At 38.0% G+C, this 18,008-nt stretch overlaps 1 pseudogene; it reads left to right on the forward strand.

Moving 5' to 3' along the window:
• Nucleotides 1-325: 325 nt before the first annotated feature.
• The window catches only part of LOC122473594, a 46,314-nt pseudogene continuing 28,631 nt past the window's right edge, over nt 326-18,008 (forward strand).

Genomic DNA, 18,008 nt, shown 5'->3' on the forward strand with positions numbered 1-18,008 from the left:
CATTTGCCACATTGAGGATATAAAACTGATTGCTACAGAGGGTTTTTTTGGTAATTGCAGTCATAGTGCCCCCTCCATGGTGGCATTTGCAGTGTTTCCCCCATGAGGCACAGACTCCAGTTCAAGCCAGCACACTCGTCCCTAAGTCAAGGTAACCTAGAAGGCAGAGGTCTCAGTGGCTGCTACTCCTTCTTTTCTCCCTTCAAGTGCAAAACATAGATTACCCAGAGGACAAATGAGAAAAGGCTGGTGGACTCTAGCCAAACAAATAGTCTTCTATCATCTCTTAAATCATGCCTTTGCTCACTAGCTCATAGCAACCTTCATGGACAGCTGGGTATTTTCCTACCTTAAGCCTTTTGAAAATGAGAGCAGAGATTCACCTGGAGAGAACTGCAGAAGGTAAGAGCAATGAGCTGTGTTCTTGGAGGGATATCAGGGAGGACGCTTGTAGGTGTGAGCCCAATAGGATTTTGAGTCAAGTATATTGTCTTTAAAGCAATGAACTTTTTTCCAAATCATTCTATTGTTACGTGAGTCTAGCAATAGAAACCAGAGAGCAGCTCCTCCAAAGATGGTTTGTAGGAATCAAGGATACTCATAATGTTTATACAAAACAAAAGCATAAGTAAGATCTATATCTCCATTACTATGTGTCCTATAATCTGGAAATACAGACTTATACACATGCATTTAATACTGAATATTCAATGGTCCTTACTGAGGATGTGAATGTAGACAAACTTCCTTAGGAAATGCTATAAAAGGACATAAGGTTACAGTCAAAATTAGAAAAAAACACACACACACACAAAAAAACCCCAACAACATGATGTTTTTCCTGGAACAGCAGATCACAGAGGCTAATATGGGAAACGGATCCTGAGGGCGTTTAATAAACTTAGATAAGCCCTAATGATTACATTGGCTGAGTCACGTAATAACATTTTTTTTTTATTCTGCAAATGTGAGCCTTTTAAAGAGTGCATTTCCTTTTTTAATGATTCATTTGGGAAAAAAGATATCCGTGTTACGACAGAGAAAGTACAATTCATTGGTCCTTGGTGAAAATAATGTCTTGAAAACCAACAGGTTGATCTTGCTTCCACCAGCTCCAATGAGCTATTATTTCTTGTAACGAAAAGTACTGCGACTTGGATTAATTTATTCTTTCAACAAATACTTACTGACCATCTACTATGTGTCTCATATGTGGTTGGAGAAAATAGCACTACAGAAAGTAGACATACCTCCTGCTTTTCTAGGACTTTAAGTCTAGCAAGGAAGGAAACTGTTAAATAAATAAGAATCATTGTTTAGAATAAAATGGTGGTCTTACAAGGAAAAAGTATACAGCATATAATTGCCAGACCAAACCTAGACCAGGAAGTTTCCCTATGTAAATTAAATTTAAGCTGTAGCTTGGTGGGTGAGAAAGAGTATACCAGGTGAAAAGTAAGACAAGTTAGGGAAGATAATTATGTTTTTTGTTTTGTTTTTTTAAAGGTTTATTTTTTAATTTTTATTTATTTTTTAGTGTTTATTTTTGAGAGAGAAGCATGAGCAGGGGGGGAGGCAAAGAGAGAGGGAAACAAAGATCTGAAGTGAGCTCTGCACTGAGAGCAGAGGGCCTAATGAGGGGCTTGAACTCACGAACCATGGGATCTTGACATGAGCCAAAGTCAGACGCTCAACTGACTGAGTCACCCAGGTGCTCCTTATGTTTTTATTTTTGAGAGACAGAGAATGAGCAGGGGAGGGGCAGAGAAAGAAGGGAGCATATAGGGTCCTAAGCAGTTTCTGAGCTGACAGCTGTGACCTGGATGAGGGGCTTGAACTCACCAACCATGAGATCATGACCTGAGCTGAAGTCTGGATGCTTAACTGACTGAGCCACCCAGGTGCCCCAGGAAAGATAATTATGCTTTAAGACAAGAAAGCATGTGCAAAGGTCCTGAAGTATAAGAGGCTGTCTGCCTATTGAGGCACCAGTAGAAGATCACCCACTGAAGGATGGTAAGTGCAAGGAAGAGCAAGGTAAGATGACACAAACACGCCCGGTCTTGGAAACTCATGGTAATGAGCTTAAATTTTATTCTAATATCAATAGGACACCAGGCAGCAGGCAAACATTTTTTTTTTTTTACTTCAGCCTATGTAGAAGTTTTTTATACTCATCTCATTTCTTGTGTTGAATTATTTTTTCATATAATACTAAATCAACTTACTGATTACGTGGTAGAAATATCTTCATTTCTCATATTATATATTAATATCATATGTACTTATAATATATCTTTGGAAAAGCAATACCTGTGAGCAAACTACTATCACTGCAACCTTCACCATTATGATTTTTCTTTTACACATTTTGCTAAATTATTAAGTATGTTAACCAAGGTAATGCTAAGCTGCTCTGTCAAAGAGACCCCACAACCTTATTCCTTATTTATATTACAGTTCAAACCTTATGTTCCTGATGAACAGATAGTTTTCCTCCATGTGGTGACTCAAGACCTCAGCTTCTTCCAACTGCTTGCTGTGCTGCCCCTTGGGATAGAGATTCCCAAGCTTTGCTGGAAGAAGATGATTAGAATCACCTGAGAGCTTTTGAAAATCCTGATGCCAAGGCTGTACCCTGTATAAATTAAATAGGAATGTCTGAAGGTGGGAGCAAGACATCCAGCTAGTGATGGGAAAAGAGAGTGGGGAAAAGGCATACATGCTTCCTAAAAGTCTCGTGTCAGAAGTGACACATATTCCACTGATTGAAGCCACGCACACAGTCATGCATTATCTGTAAATAAAGCTGGGAAAAACAATCCAGCTATGTGCCCAAGAAAGCAACAGTCAATAGATTTTGTTATAGAAACTATAGAAACCATCTCATTGTGAAGGCTGCTTTTAGGCAACGGGCTTCAGCAATGGAAACTTGAGCAAGGCAAAAGGGCCCATGGTGCCCTCTGAGCTGAAAGCAAACAGCCTTAAAATAGCCAGAAGCCCTAACTGACCAATGACAACAAGGTACAGTTCCTAGGATTACCAAAAAAAGGAAAACTCCGTATGTTCCCATACTTCCTCACTCTGCCTTATAACTGTGGTCCTCCACCACCGTCTTTTGGCTGTCTCTCCTTTACTGTCCTGTCCCGCTGCTCCCTTGCAGGGTATTCAATAAACTTCCAACTCTTTTGTTCTTCTTTGGGTGAATTCTTTCACTGCCTGTGCTGCCAGCCCCCACCCAACTGGGACACCCAACATTTTGTGCCCCCCCCATCCGATTGTAGAGCCCCACACTCATGTGTTGCTATTATGTTAAGTCCCATTTTTTAAATTACTGTTGAATTTGATTTTTCTTTTTCTACCCCTACATATCTGAAATTATTTCAACCTTTGTTGAAATAAAGAAACACCTTTGTTTCTTTAATTTTTTTCTGGGTTTGGCATCTAGAAAGCCATAAGTGAATATTTGCTGAATTTTATTGTGTTCGTTGATATTTAAGTAGACATGGAAAAATCTTGAGTGACGATCTCATAACATGTGAGCCCATTTGTTTAGTATCAGGGATGAATTCTGAAGTCAGAGTCACTGGTTTTGGTAGAGAATCAGCTCTCATGGCACACATTTATCTATGCAAGCTGTGCACGTGTGTTACTGTTTTTCAAAATTTTATTTGTACTTGGCTTTCAAAATAGAATTTTGGGCTAAGACCAGCAGATTTCAGATACCAAAATGTGGAAGAACACCTGGTAGCACTTGGAAAAATTAGCTAGCCAAAACCAATCATGTAACTCTTAATGGTTCCTTGACCACAGGAGTCAGGAGTTAGAGCATAGAAGGGGATTTCTGAAGGGGACTTTGGGAACAGTCTCTTAAAAGAGCCCCCCTAAAGGGGAAGAGTATGAGGAGTTTCCTCCTAAACCCAAGTCGTGGGAGAGGCGATTTAAGGAAACCAATTGCGGAACTCCATGTGTGCCTCCTGTAGTTTGAGGGACAGAGTGAACAGACATCACATCACCCGTGGTAATTCTACAAGGCGAGAGGCTGGATGGAAAGGTGAAGTGTGAGATATAGTAGAACTCCACTCCCAGCAGTTGTACTTGCTGGGCTGTGATTTGTGACTGCTCTCAAGTCTCTGAGCTCCCCAGAAAGTGGGGGAGGACTGTCCTGTACATGTTTGGAATCTCTGGGCTCTGTTGTCTTAAGGTCTCAAGCAAGACTTCCATTTTCACACTCTATTACACATCATTTTAATCTTCTTAATACCATATAAACAGGAATCTGAAAAGTCCAAAAGGAGGAGTTCAGCTTTTGGGGTATTTTTAGACAAGATTAAAAGAAGATAAAGTGAAAGCCCTTCACAAACTGTAAAACACCATAAAATGGTAAGATGTTAGTGTTATTTGGTGCTCATTTAGTATAAATACTTATTACACTGAAAAGATCCCTTATCAAAATATAATATAGGGATATGTAACCATACTTGAACCAGGTTTAGTTTGTTTGGGGCTTTTCTGTATTTAGTATTTAGTCAAGACTTCATGGGTTTAAACTTGGCAAGGAAAATGAAAAGAAGAAAAAAAAAGAAAGCTAACTTAAAACATTTTCCGTAATTCCCCTTGTCTTTTCGTCTTTCTCCCAATTTTTTGTTTCTCTGGAAAAACACCAGGGAAAATATTTCAAGTAGTTATTTTAAAAGACAAAGAGGAAGTTAAATGGAGTGAAACCTTTCTTTCAAAACACAGTAAACAACACAACGGATGTAATTCTCATCCAAAAGCTGAACTAGTAATTATAAAAACCAAGAGTTAATACCACTTGTCATAGGAAAATGGCAACAAAACTTAGTCAATAGATAGGAAAATATACCAAACTTTAAGGAGAGAAGATTTACTCCAAAGAGAGGAAGAAGATGAGATATGATTAAAACTAGAAATTCTGAGGAGAAAGGGAAAATGTGCAAGCAAATTTTATAGTGCTGGGGATTTCTTTTTAATAGGAGGAAGAAAAAATAATGTGTCATCCATTTTACACATGTTACTGGTAAATTCTTCTTATAAAGGAACATAAAATCTTGACATAAATGTAATTAAATCCATGCTGTCCACAGTGAGCATGAAATGCGATCTCTGACTCTGGAACTGTTGGGAGGATGTCTAATTGTTTCGCACATAAGTTATATATATCCAGGTTTCCATCCAGTGAGGGATCTGTTGCTAGCTCAGTCCCATACTGGAAGGATGAAAAGATAGGGGCTCATAGAAATTTATAACTTGATCAAGTTCCTATTGTTAAGCATAAGGCAAGGTTGGGATTCAAACCCAGACCTAGTCTGAATCCAAAATCGGGTCTCTTGTAACAGTACCCAATTCACTGGCTGCATAAGAAATAATTAAGAAGGAAGGTCCTGGAAGAGAAGGATTCTGTGTTGCACAAAATATCATAACACAGAACTGTATGGAATGAGACAGTGTGGGATCCCTTTCCTTTTGGGCTCTAGAAAACAGGTACCGAGATGAGTCAAGTGTGCAAACTGTTGATTGGGAAGTATAACACCTTAAAAGAAAGAGGAGGAGGGGGCGCCTGGGTGGCGCAGTCGGTTAAGCCTCCGACTTCAGCCAGGTCACCATCTCGCGGTCCGTGAGTTTGAGCCCCGCGTCAGGCTCTGGGCTGATGGCTCAGAGCCTGGAGCCTGTTTCCGATTCTGTGTCTCCCTCTCTCTCTGCCCCTCCCCTGTTCATGCTCTGTCTCTCTCTGTCCCAAAAATAAATAAACATTGAAAAAAAATTAAAAAAAAAAAAAAGAAAGAGGAGGAAGTAGGATTGGACAAGGGGAACTGTCAGACCATGACACAGACCTGACAAAAGCTCTGCCAGCCTTGTGACAGGAATCTCCAGAGCAAAGCCATGCCCCTGTAGCCCCATGTTGCACCACTTTGCTCAGTCATGGGCTGGGGAGCACACTGAGAAGAATCTTGATCTTTGTTCAAAAACCTATGCAGATCATAAGGAAACCAATTGCTGGAGAATTGTCAGCTCCCACCCCCATCTCCTTGTGGTGGGGTAGCAGGCCCTTTGAAGGGGATCTGAACACCTCACCTCAGCATCTGCCACAGATACACAGAAGAGGAGCAGAGTTTGGATGAGTCAGGAAAAGAAAGCAGAACAGAGAGCATTCTTCTGACCATACATATGTCCCCTACGTTTCCTGAGTCATAACAGTTTGAATTTAAGAACAAGATGATAAAAACAACTATTAAAAAAGAAAAAGCCAATTGCTTGGGTGGCTCAGTCGGCTAAGCATCCAACTTTGGCTCAGGTCACGATCTCACAGTTTATGAGTTTGAGCCCTGCATCGGGTTCCTGCTCTCAGCACAAAGCCTGCTTCAGATCCTGTGTCCCCTCTCTCTCTACCCCTCCCCAGCTTGCTCTGTCTCCCTTAAAAATCACTAAACAGGGGCGCCTGGGTGGCACAGTCGGTTAAGCATCCGACTTCAGCCAGGTCACGATCTCACGGTCCGTGAGTTTGAGCCCCGCTTCAGGCTCTGGGCTGATGGCTCCGAGCCTGGAGCCTGTTTCCGATTCTGTGTCTCCCTCTCTCTCTGGCCCTCCCCCGTTCATGCTCTGTCTCTCTCTGTCCCAAAAATAAATAAAAAACTTTGAAAATAAAATTTTAAAAAAATAAAAAAAATCACTAAACATGAAATAAAGGAAAGAGAGAAAGAAAGAAAGAAAGAAAGAAAGAAAGAAAGAAAGACTATCTATCTATAATCCTACTTACTCCTCAAGAAATACAGCATCCAGAAGACCTTTCCAAATAAATTTGAGAATATCCAGTGGGTTTCTCACACAAGTTTTGTTTTTTAATGTTTTATTTTACTTTTGAGAGAAAGAGAGAGGGACAGAGCACGAGCAGGGGAGGGGCAGAGAAAGAGGAAGACACAGAATCTGAAGCAGGCTCCAGGCTCTGAACTGTCAACACAGAGTTCAACACTGGGCTCAAACCCACGATCCGTGAGATCATGACCCAAGCCAAAGTCAGATGCTTAACCGACCAAGCCACGCAGGTGCCCCTCACATGAGTTTTAATAACATTCTGTTGACTACCTTGGGGAAACCTACTACTTTTCTTAGATCCTGGTCCAGATCATTGAGATAATGTGTCTAATTGTGCCTAAGTTAAGAATAGCAGCTATGCCATTGTTACCCATTGATAGTATCACTGCCCAGACACTGCCCCACTGATGATGCCAAGTAGCCCAAGACTTGATATCTAGTCAGGGCTCCTATTCCAGAGAATAGAAGGTGTTGAAACCACCTCTTTCTTATTATCCACACCACTAGTGCAGCTAACATTCTGTCGATGTGTCCAGATTCCACCATTTCCAGAAGACTCATTGTCTCATGGAGGTTGTAGAGAAACAGCTTTCTGAGATTTTGCTTACTTTTTTACTGTAGCTCCCATGCTGTCAGGCTGGGGATGGCTGGGCCAATTGATAATCTAAGTGACAAATGCAAATACACTCCCTTTTAACAATAATATATTGGATTTGACCAAACTTCTGTACTTCTATTTTCTCTTGCCTGGGGAGTTCTTTCTTGGTTGGAAAACAGACCCTTGTTGTGTTTCCCATTCCCAGTTTTCCAGACTTATGCAGATATTTTTATATCTGAGGATGCAATCTGAGATAACTACAATATTTGCTTAAGAGTTTTCTCCAGTTCCTAGGGAATGGGAAACTAATATTAGAAAGGAATGGAGTAGCTGATAATTTTTACAGCATGATTTCTGTAAGAAACTGAATACAATTATCATCTACAGTGTAAGTCAGTTATTCTCAGCAAACCCTTTTTATGTCTTTATAAAGAGTTAAAGAACTCTTCCTGACAGAATAGCAGGCCTCACATGACCATAATTTACAGGTCTGCTGACCAAATTGGGCAGAACCAACTCTCCTCACAAATAGTCTTGAATATTATATTTGATTTTTCCATGTGTTACACAAATACCAGCTTAGAATGTTTTCAGTCCAGCTATTTGCATGTGAGGAAATCAAGATAATGCTTAATACTTTGGACTAACCTTGAAGTTCAGCATCAATCCTACAATCTATATTGGAATCATTTGTTAAAAGTGTTCCTCGCTGGAAGCCTAAATGCCCTAAAATGCACACCTTTATCTGGGTTGCTACCTTATAAGACAATGTTAGGAGGGGCAGTATTGGGTCAGCACTTTTAGGAAAGTACTGAAGAAAACCATTAACATTCAAGACTTTAAGCTTATTTCTTGTCATTCATTCAGCATATGACAGTTTTTCAGTTTCCTTGGGATAGAAGAGAAACTGAGGCAAGTAGCATTTTAGTTTTTTCCCCAGCTCTCTCAGAAACCTCCAATTATTTTCTAAGAAAAAGACAATAAAAGAGAGGATTCCTTACCAATCCTTTTCATGCTACAGAAATCAAACACATCTGTAGTCCAGAGAGCACACAACTATGTTCACCTCCTCTTCTGGTTACAGTGGTGACATGTTCTTCCTGTCTATCCTTCTTGAGGATATCAGGTTTTCCACACTTCTGTCTCTGGAGCTCTTTGATCTCACAGCTTTGTCTACACTCTCTCTCCAATTTTTTTCTGTCACTGATCTTAACAATTAAGGACAATTTAGGACCCTGCTGAGCACCTAAGACTATAGCGTTCTTAACCAAGACTGGAAGGATAAGAATCTTGCTTACAGTTTGAATTTGAAGTTCTTTCCACATAAAACTCAACTGCAAGAGAAAAGAGACAGAAGATCCACCCTGAAAGATTAAGAAAAAAAAATTTAAAAATTAAAAAACAAGGAAACAAAAGAAGAGTAAGAGCCATTTCATAGACACAGCCCCAAGTCTCTAACCAGACTAGTGTGCAAACATGTTTGCAGCCCTCAGAAGTGGTAGGAGAGGGGTGTGGAAGGCTAATGAGACCAGATAATACCTGGATCAGATTTTAATCCTTACATAGAACACGATTAAGGTATAGAACTGAATGAAACCTTGCTGAAAGGCCTTTCCTGGAGAAGCTGTCCCTAACGTAGATCTAGGAAGGGGAAAAAGTGGCTCAGCAGCCAGGGCACTGACACGCAAGCTCATCGTGGCTTGCACTTTGGGAGAAAACAAATCTTAAATGAGAAATCTATTCCTTTGGCCTGCACTTTTCAGAATAGAAACCTGCATGGTATCAGAGAATCCTCTAACTGAGAAGCAAACATAAATATTGGTCCTCAGCCAGTTGTACTCTTACGTGCTAAATCGGATGTAAAATCACCCTGCAGAGACATCTTGGTGGATAATGTCAGTGTCTGGGCTTCACCCAGATCCCCTAGATCCATTTTTACTGTTTCTTGAGGCAGGGACTCCCTCTGGGGTATGCTTTCCCAGCCAGCACCATTGGACCTCCTGTTTCAGAGCACTGCCCTCCAAGACACATTCTCCCATCCGATTTTCATAGCTCTCTAGTCTCAGTTGCAACAACTTGGCAACATAAATTAAACTCCAGAATCAGGCTGAGATCTTTTTCTATGGGACTTTGCCTGAGGTCACACCCTTGCTCAGACTCCTCCTCTTCTCTCTCCTATTTTCCTCCACTCCCTCACCAGCTTGCCTAGAATACTCCTTTAATACACACTACCAGTGAACCCTCATCTCAAATGTCTGGTTCTAAGGAACGTGACCCAACAAACTCCCATGAGATTCTCTCAGGAAAATAAACAAGCACCTCTAAAGACACACTCTCTAGAAAAAAATTACAAAACATACAAGGGAAAAAAATCTGTCTGAGACAGAGTGTGCAGAAACAACAACAGAAGTATTTAGTGCTACTAAGGACTTCATGTAACAGAAAAACAATTTGACAGAATATATAAATTATCCAGGATAGAGATGGAGAGAACTAAAAATGGAAAGTATGACAGAGAGTTTAAGAGAGACAGGAAAACAATGAAAAGCTTTGCCATACTTCTCATAATTCCCAAGAAGAAAATAGAAAGAATGGTGGAGAGGAAACATCTGAAACAATAATGTCTCAGTAGTTTACAGAAGTCATGAGAGAGAGGAAACAACACAATTCCAAATAAGACAAAAAAAAAAAAAAAAGAAAAAGAAAAGGAAAAAGTAGATACATCTGAAATAGACATTGCAAAACACAAAAGCAGAGAGAACATCTTAAAAGTAACCAGATAGGAAAGACAGATTAACCATGAAGAAAGAATCATTAGACTACCAGGACAGCAATGACAGAGGCCAGAAGAGAGCAAAATTGTGTTTTCAAAGCGTAAAATGACCATCAGTATAAACTAAACCAAATTAAAATACCACTAAAGAAGGAGAAAACAAAAACATTTTCAGACAGTGACTGTGAGATTTTATAAGGTAGTTAATAGATTTTCGCTAAAGAAAGAGATTGACCCCAGGAGGAAGGTCTGAGATGTAAGAAACAGTGCAGAACATAAAAAGAAAGTGGGTAAACAGATATGGTTCAACTAAATTAGCATAGACACTGAAAACTACCATCCCTGCAACAAAAATGCTCACTGTGGGGAGGGGAGGGCTTAACAGCAAGATGAATTTCAGTAACAATAACACACATAGATCACTGAGGAGATTAGAGTTAATTCATTCCACCAATTTTATATAATCTGAGAGGAGAGTAGAATGCTGGTGATCTTTACACTTTCTATGCCATATATGAACACTGTGAACTTATCCACTTAAAGGATAGAAAGTGAATACATTTTTACCATAGGATAATATAAGAAGAACAACAGGATATTTTGAAAAAAACATGATTTGTGCAGTAGGAAAAGAGAAGAAAAGATACAGAGTGAAATATGGGAAGTAGAAAACTGGAATGAGATGACAGTGCCGGTGAATGTGGCCATATCGGTATCAGATGAGAGACATTTGGGTGGGAGGACAGCACTGTTATATTTTGAAAGGGTTGTATAAAAGGAGCAATTCATTAGGAAGATGTATCACTGTTGAACTTGTACATGCCCCTAACAACGTATATGAATTACGATTATGACAGGATGAAAAGATGGAGATTTACTAAAAATATGGGTGATTTGAACAACACAATTAACATACATGATATAATACACATATAGAGAGACTTGTATCTAATAATTAGAAAGAAATTATTTTGAAGCACACATGGATATTTACAAAATTTGACCTCATATTAGGCTACAAAGCAAGTCTCAACAAATACCATGTGACTCATGTCTATATAGACCCATGTTTTCTTACCATAAAAAATTAAAAACAAAATAACAAACAGCCCATATATTTGGGAATTTAAGAACATATTTCTTAATAATTAAATTGTCAAAGAAATACAAATTTGGATAAAACAGTTATGTATTATAAAAATACTGCTTATCAAAACTTATGGAATAAAGTCAAAGCAGCACTTAGATAAATTTTATAGTGTCATATTCATGTATTAGTGAAACTAGTAAAATTAGCAAAAAATAATGAGTAAACTGTCAAAATCAAGAAGTGGAAAAAAAACCCCAAAGTAGAATAAAAGGAATAATAAAGATAGGAGAAGAAAACAATAGCAAAGTTTCCACCTGCTTTTAATGGCTTCCTACTGTACCTTAGACCAGAATCTATAAAGTCCTATCTTCCTGTCTGACTGCACTTCCTAGTGCTCTTCCTCTGGCTCCCTGGCCTACTTTGTGCTCCTCAAACATGCCAAGCTCCTTCCTTCTGTAAGACCTTTGCACTTGCTTTTTCCTCTGCCCGGAACACCCTGCCTTTGAATTCCAAAAGTATCCATTGCATTCATGGCTGTATCAAAAAATGTTTATTGAGGATCAGTTATGCTCCTGACACTGTTCTTGGCCCTGGGAATACAGCCATGAAAACAGACAAAAGACTCTGTTACTATAGAGTATATGCCCTGGCAGTTTTATGATTCAGAAGGTCTTTCCTCATCAGTGACCTAAATGTCAATGCTATTCATTTTTTTTGTCTTCCTATTTATCTGTCTCTTCCTAGCAGTGTGCCACTTCTTTGAGATGAGGGACCTTGTCTAACTTTGCTCATCAATGTACTCCAATGGCATGGAATGATGCCTGAAACAATTATGTTTTTGGGAAATAACATTTCATTTACATAACATAACATAACATTTCATTTACATAACATTTCATAACATTTTGGGAATGTTAAAATGAATGTTGAAAATTAATGAAAATCAATGTTGAAAGAAAGAATTCATGGAAGGTATTTCAGAGGAGGAAAGTGTTATAAATACAATTGAGGAAAACAGAAGAAACTGCCTATAGCAAAGAGACCGTGTGTGTGTGTGTGTGTGTGTGTGTCTACAAGAAGAAAAAAGACTCTGTGTAAAGGCAAGAGAATGGACATCATGACTGAAGAATAAGAGGTTGGATGAGCAGACGTACCAGATCTAAAGTCTCTATGCAGCACAAAGGAATTAACATTTAATCTTACAAAAAGCCATGTGTATGATGGCCATCTATTTCAACAAAAGATGGGAATTTTAAATCCATGTTTTAAGATTTGATTTAAAAAGTAAAGAATGTTTTTATTTTGTTTGAGTAAAATAACCACTTTAATGGTTATAATTGTTTATTTACTTTTATGGACTCAATTTTAACTGCATAACTATATAATTGGTAAAAGGATATTTAATTAATAATTAATTTTATATTGTGCTTCATATAAACATAAACATTGAAAGAGGTGTAAATCAAGCACTGGAACTCAGTTATGTGCAAAATTAGGATGTATTTTCCCTAACTGGTACCAAATTTACGAGCCTACTTGTATCTGGGTGGTGACTTTGTCATCATCACCATCATTATTATATTTAACATGTATTAATTGTTTCTTATGTCCAAGATACTATTCTAATTCATTTAGTTTTTTCAAAAAACTTTGGTGCAGGGACAATTAATTGCTTTAGGTCAGATAGCTAGTGAACAGAGAGTAGCCAGGATTAAAACATAGTAGTTTGACTTAAAGACTGAACCACTACTCATGCTGATTCGGTCCTTCCTGATGAATTCAATCCTGCCCACTGAAATGTGTCCCTTAATCTTTTCATGGAAATGTGTACTGTCCAGCTTTAAGTCATATTCTCATGGCATCCTTCTCCACCTCCCTGATTTTCTCTGCCCACCTCTTATCTGTTCCTCTTCAGAGGCATCTGCCACCAATGTTACCCTCTGGTTTGACCACTGGAATTGGCCAAAGACAAAGTCACAGTCAGGTGCTTTCAGAAGGATGAGAGGAGGTCCCTGTCCTTCGTCAGATTCAGTGTGATGTCATTGGTTCCAGTGACTTGGGAGTCTCCATGTAGACGGCATCTGGGGTTTTCTTAGCCAATGTACATCTCCCCAAACCCTCATCTGTGGTATATATATGTGTGTGTGTGTGTGTGTATATATATACATATATACATATATATACATATATACATATATGTATATATACATGTATATATGTATATATACATATATACATATATACATACATATATACATATATACATGTATACATGTATATATGTATACATACATACATATGTACATATGTATATATACATGTATATATGTATATATGTATATATATGTATATATGTATATATACATATATACATGTATATATACATATATGTATATATGTATATATATGTATATATATACACACACACATATATATATGTATATATGTATATATATGTATATATGTATATATATACACATATATATACACATATATACACATATATACATATATATACATACATATATACATATATATACATATATATGTGTATATATATATATATATATACACTCAGAAGGGTGTATACTGAGTATACATTCTGAGTATACATTCTACTGAACAATAATCTAAGGGGCTCCTGTCTCTCTGCTCAACTTTGGGCTCTCTCAGGTGGAATCTTGAATACTAACTTCTGTGCCCCTAGGAATAAGGGTATGGTGGCCCTTAATGTCTTCTCTTTATAGGCACTCTATGCTACTTTCATGCCCTGCTGGCCTTCTGCTTCTGTGAACCCACTTACAAGTGGGCTTTCTGTCTTCATAAATCTCCAGATGAAAAGTCAATGGTATTCCTCAATTTTTAGAACCCAAATTTAGGAACATGCAAGTCTAGTGCCTCCTCCAATTTGAGGACTAGGGACTGGTTAAATATTTCAGTAACTATACTCTCAAGAAGATGACTATTTTTCTCTTTCCCCTCAGGGTTCTGTGGGAACCCACCACTTTGTAAATTGAACAATAGGGTGCCCCATTAACTTAGGAGTAAGAGAGAAGGGACATTCTTTGTGCTTAAAAGGTGAATTCAGTGTCTTTTGTTCTCAGCTGTGAGTTTAGTATGTCCTACTCACCAGTCACTAACACCAGGGGACACTGGAAAGGATCTGAGTTGGTACATCATATCCTCATGTCCACATCAACACATTCGTGTTATGAAACCACTGAAAGACAGTGACATCAACACCATCTGAATCAGCATAAGGAATTAGAGAGAGTTTATAGGGTATTAGTGACTTTTGATAATAAACACATCCTCTTGATATATTCAGCTCAAATAAGTTAAGATTAAAACCACCACTTTAAAAAAATTTTTTTTCAACGTTTATTTATTTTTGGGACAGAGAGAGACAGAGCATGAACAGAGGAGGGGCAGAGAGAGAGGGAGACACAGAATCGGAAACAGGCTCCAGGCTCTGAGCTATCAGCCCAGAGCCTGACGTGGGGCTCGAACTCACGGACCGCGAGATCGTGACCTGGCTGAAGTCGGACGCTTAACCGACTGCGCCACCCAGGCGCCCCAAAACCACCACTTTTAAAAGTTAAGAACCATATGGGCTGAGCTTCCTCTTTTGGTAATAAAATATATGGTTTACTTTTGAAGAATTTATTTTTCTGTGAAATATCAAATACCAAATACTACAAGTTTTTCTCAGGTAATGTGCACTTTTAGCGTTTGCATTCAACTTTAAAATAAAGTTAACCAGGTCTTTCTACTATATTTTAATAAAGTCTTCATCTTCTAAAGCTATTTGTCAGGGTAAAAATAAAATAAATTAAAATTAAATTAAATATAAAATAAAGTTAACCATGTTTTGTATAGATTCTGATCATATTTATTATGTAAATATATTATAGTGAGAAAAACAAATAATTAAGTATTAGTGTAATGCTTAGCTCAAACAGAGCCTGTGTTCTAATTTGAAAAATATGGTTGGCATAACCAATCTCATTATTATCCGAGGGAAGCCTAAATGACAACATATATAAAGCATAAGAATAGGCACTTGGTCCAAGTTTGCTATTTTTCCGTCCTCAGTATTGCAATCTATTTTTCCCATAATTCTTTGTTTTCGACTCAAAATTTCTTGAATTAAAAAAAAAAGTTCTAGGAAATAACATAGTATGTTCTTTGCATTATAAAATTATCATTCATTCTAAAAGTCCTTCGTTTTAGGGACTTAGTTTTAGTTTTTGGCCAAGACCAGGTCATAACTGTATTGCTCTTGGCCAAAAACTGTTCTACCTACTTATCCTTGCCTTATCCCTGCTGATTAGCAAAACTTGGCAGCACAGTCCTTGAAAGTGATACGTTCTAGTTTCCTGGAGACTGTTTAATGTATGGACTCAAAAAGTTCCAGTCTTGGAAAAACTTCCCTTAAAAAGATTTCAGTAACCCAAAGCAGCATAGTCAACTTCCACCATCTAACCTCACTTAGAAAGTATTTTCCTGACTGGTTATGGAAGTTGCTCACCATCACAAATCTGTGATTAGACATCCTACCATTTCTCAGCCATTCACTTCTGAAATTTTGTAATTTTTGATATTCCTATAATGGTTGTGAAACTCAAATTTTGTTTTTCTTCTGCGGTGTTGCTCCCCCTAGTGCTGAGTCAAAACACTGAATATTTGTGAAACAACCTAAGCATTTTTGCTAAATGAACTAATAGAAAAGATAACTGCAGAAAGAATTCTAGCATTTACACACTAAAAGTATTTTATATGCAAATCAGGGATAGGGTCCTTGTCATCACCATATCTCCATCTGGGAGTGCAGCATTGACTCCTAACAAATGTCCTTTCAGCCAAACTGCGGAGAGAATATATAGAATGGGGAAAAAATTAAAACCGTTTCTACCTTAAATTTTTAAATTTAGAATATGCCTTGTATAATGGCACCTAAATTTTTAGAAACATCTTATCATACAACAGCATTATTTTACTAGCTATGAAAACATTGAATAACTAATTCTTAAAAAATTTTTCCACATTTTTCAAAGAATGAAATACATGATTAAAATACACTCAGAAAGAAGCAACTTAGCACTTTCCAACTTAGCAGTGAAGTGACTCTGAATGTTGGACATTGTGTCCATGGACTTTTGAGGAATTTGTCTGCATGTCACAGGCTAGAACTACTGAATAGCCATGAATCCCATGATCCTTTAGGGCTAGTGATAGTTTCTCGCAAAACTTATTTTACCCAGTCAGATTTACCCAGTGAGAGTTCTCTTGCACTCTCTCAACAGCCTGCCATTTGCTCCCAGTCTTTTCTTTACTTTTCACCTTTCCTACCCAACTCCCCTAAATCTATGTTCCTCCACCCTCTGGTTGACCAAACTTTTTGACTTGCATATTGTTGACTGGGATCATTGTAACTGCCACTTCAGATTGGATCAAGGACTTTCCATTTGAAGTAACAGTGTTCGTAAAGGATACACAATTGGCCTATGAACTACTCAGGGGCTAGGAGAGCCGACCTCCCCCAGGCGAAAACCAGTGTAGAACATTTAACCTCCCAAAACATAACTACTAATAGCCTACTGTTGACCAGGGTCTTACTGATAGCACATACAGTTGATTAACACATATTTTGTATATTTATTACGTTGTGTATTCTTACAATAAAGTAAGCTAGAGAAAAGACAATGTTACTAAGAAATTGTAAGGAAGAGAAAACACATTTGCAGTACTGTAATGTATTTATATATTAAAAAATACGCATATAAGTGGAAACCCATGTTATTCAAAGGTCAACTGTATTTCTTATGTTAAATAACACATTTCAAAAATATTATTGAGGTGCAAACATTTAGGAATGGCATACTTCTCCATGTCTGGATATCATATACATAGCTTACACTTCAACAAACATGCTTTCTGTACTGAAACTATCATATTAATCAATCCCAGAAAATTTTGGTTCACTAATGCTCCATTTCATATTTCTAAATACAATTTTTTATGTAGTGCTAGTGTAAGGAGCGCTTACATTTTTTCAGGATGAAGGAGCTGCTTTGGAAGAGGTAGTTTTCCTACTTGTAAGATACAACAGTAAAATATAATGAATGTGCATATGAAAGAATCTTCCAATGCACAGCAGAAAGAATCTTCTGCACCACTATCATCAAGATCCTGCTTCAGAATGTGGGTTCTGCCTAGCAGTCTGCTGCTGGTTTCCTGTGCCTTCTGATTCTTAAAATAGTTTGGCGTATAACCAAGAGAAAGAAAGTGTGTCAGTTAGGACTGGAGTCAGTGCATATAACAGAGACCCTACTTACTAGAGAAGCTAAAAAGCATAAGTTTGTGCTAATTTATGTTTAATAAAGATCAGAGAGTGCAGCCCAGGCCTGAAACAGTGCCTCCATGGAGTCACAGGGATTCCAGAGAAGCACTGAATTCTCCCATCCATCATGCTCCCAAATGCGTTACCTCTGCCTCATAGGCAGCAGGAAGGAAGAAATGGCAGAAAGGCGAAAGGGTGCACACCATCAGTCTTTTAAGAAAATTTTCTGGTAGTTACACACTTCCATGTTCACATTATTGATGGTTATGAATAAGATTGAAGTAGAAAGAGAGGGAATAAATATTGGAATAGGTAACCAGTAGTCTCTGCAGCAGAAGGCGGTAATGACACAGCATAAAAAGGCACCTTG

This window comes from Prionailurus bengalensis, chromosome B4 (assembly GCF_016509475.1).
Source record: "Prionailurus bengalensis isolate Pbe53 chromosome B4, Fcat_Pben_1.1_paternal_pri, whole genome shotgun sequence".
Lineage (NCBI taxonomy): Eukaryota > Metazoa > Chordata > Mammalia > Carnivora > Felidae > Prionailurus > Prionailurus bengalensis.